A 2,742-nucleotide genomic window follows, 5' to 3' on the forward strand; every position below is an offset into this window, starting at 1 on the left:
CTGCCTGCCAGCTAAGAGGGCCACACTAAGGATGGGACAACAGGACTTTCGAGTAGCCCTAAGAAGCCCAGCTAAGTAATGCTTCAGAACTACTTAGGACCCACCTGGAGCAATAGAGATATAGGCATTGAGAAGATTCAGTCCTTGAATAGATGTATTTTGAGGACTTGGGGGGAGGGGTAGTAGTGATGACCATTGCTGAATGAATGCGTGAATGCAAAAGTGTCCAAATAAGGATTGTTGATGGGTGGTATATTGCATTTGAGTCGTGTCCACAAAACACCCCGGAGAACACAAATGCATCCCTCGACATTCTTCCCCATATGCATACTATTCACACGGAGACACCTCAGACTGTAATCTGCTTGCACGCACAGCTTTGCCTCTCTAATTCGCTGTTAGAGTCTCTGTGTCTAAGATACTAACACATAGTTGGCCCTCAATTAATACTTGCTACATGGATAAACCCAGGGATTGAAAGCCCAGAGAAAAGGTCTAGATGTCAATGTATCAGTAATCAAAAAGGCCTCTAGTTTCAAGAAACCCCCAAGAGGAAGTTTACAGAAGAAACAAAAGCAGAGGCTGAGGCTAACGTCTGAGAAGCAAGCAGAACATAAGTCAGTAAGGAAAAGGGGGTGATGAGGAAATAGAAGAGAAGTGGGAGAAAGAAAAGAGGTAAGGGAGATGAAAGGAGAGGCAAGAGGTGAGGTACAGAACCAAGAGGGAAAGGGGTTGAGGGTATGGTGCGCAGGTCAGCAGCTCAAACATCGAGGTCATGATTCTGTGGGAGCACTCAGGAAGGATGTGGGGGAGCATCTGGTCCCAAGAGAGACTTGGCCGAGTCATGCAGCAAGCAAGTCAGGGACAGAGCTGAGCTACAGCCCAGGTGTCCTGCCTTCCAATTTGAATCAGCTCAAATTAGAGTCCTACGTCTTCCACTACCACCTGGTAATTCTTTGAGCTCTGTGTAAACACTGCGTAGAAACTCAAGAGTTCCTGAAATCACTCAATTTGTTCGCTGCTCGTTTCCTGTTCTTAGAAATTAAGTCTTCTCCCGAGGTCTAAAATCAATGGGAAACATCTCGACAGAGCTGAGCAACCTTCAGACTCAGATTTCTGGGTCAGGGTGGGTTCTCTTGCCTTTACTGGAAAGTCTGCATGTTTCTTTTGGACAGTGGAGTCCCATAAATACGTAGTCAGCAATAGCTGCCATTTGTATAAATTCTGACTGCATCTCCAGGCACTTGACCCGAATTTTTCTCCTTTAATATCAGTGAAAATGATCACCTCAATACTTCCCCATCTGGAACAAGCTGATGCTTTTCCAGAGACTCGGCCCCAGCCTAGACTCTTTAGTTATGTCTGGTGCCAAAACCCTTGGGACCTTTTTCATCTAGTACATTATGATTTCTTTCCACCAAAAACAACCCATTAAGTGCTCTAATCCTATAGATACATTCTTGATCCCTTCTTATGAAAAACTCACAGTCTGCTAATGGTTTCTCATTCTGAACGAAATGAGGATAATCCATCCACGAATAGCCTGTGACCTTGAATTCAACTTGGTTGCAATAACTAGCCTGGTAAAATCCTCTGGCATCATTTCCCTGAACCCTTTTTTCCTTCCTAGAAAGTAATAGAGACTTGAAGTCTATAAGAGATGAGAGAGCCCGGAGGTGGGGGAGGCCTAGTCCCAGTCAACCTCCAGCTCACATTACATTACAGTTCGTGGATGCAGCCACACAAAACAGAGGGATTGGCAGCTGCCTTGCCTGTTAAAGAATTATTGTAACTCAGGGACTGGCTGGATGGCTCGGAGCTTAAGAGCCCTTGCTGTTCTTGCAGAGCTCCTGAGTTCGATTCCCAGCATCCACATGATGGCTTACAATCATTGGTAACTCCAGTGCCAGGGGCTTTGATCCCTTCTTCTGGAAGGCACACATGTAGTATGTAGACAAAAACCCATACATATGAGTTAAAATAAACATTTTTAAAGAATCATTACAAGTCAACAATTAAAATAGAAAACCTCTAAGTTGGAGCCCAGGGATCAATTCTCAGAGATGTTGGGGCCGGAGTCTGCAGGCCCCTCTGCCACCACTGGGTTAGCCCCACTTTTCCATATTCTGCATACTGCCTTCCAATTATGACTTTATTTGGAGAAAAATCTTCTGAGACAAAAAAAAACAATTAAAAATATAATAAAAACTGAAAATCAGTAATTTAGGGAGGAGGCTAGAAGAAGTAAGATTAGCAGAGCGCCTATAAGGTCCTCGTTCTGTAAAGGCCAGAATTGCCAAGATGATAATATCCCCAATGCCCACATGTGCAATTCAAAATAAAAATCAACATTAAGCTATAAAACACAAAACTTAGACATACGCTACAACAAATGCTTTATTTCTCTATTGGTCTGATTTCCAGAGTCTGGGTAGGTCCCACTCGTGCTAACCAGACCTTTCTTTTATTCTCATGTCCCTCTGATTTTCTGCGGCCACTAGCGCGGTGCTTGCTTGCTTGGTGAGTTGGACCAATGGCCCAGCCTGTCTCCTCTCTGCTCTCTGCAGTAGCCCAGGCCCTGCCACTTCCATTTCAGGAAAGATGAAACTGAAAGCATAAGGAAAGGGTGTCGCTTGTTGAAGGTCACATGACAAACAACCAGTGAAAATGTCATCGAAGCACAGCTCTTCCAAGCCCAAATTCCAGTCTCATGCCGATAGTCCCGGCTTCAAATTAGAAAAA

Source organism: Alexandromys fortis, unplaced genomic scaffold (assembly GCF_014885135.2).
Source record: "Alexandromys fortis isolate MF-2015 unplaced genomic scaffold, M_Fortis_MF-2015_v1.1 scaffold_1, whole genome shotgun sequence".
In the NCBI taxonomy this organism is placed as follows: Eukaryota; Metazoa; Chordata; class Mammalia; order Rodentia; family Cricetidae; genus Alexandromys; species Alexandromys fortis.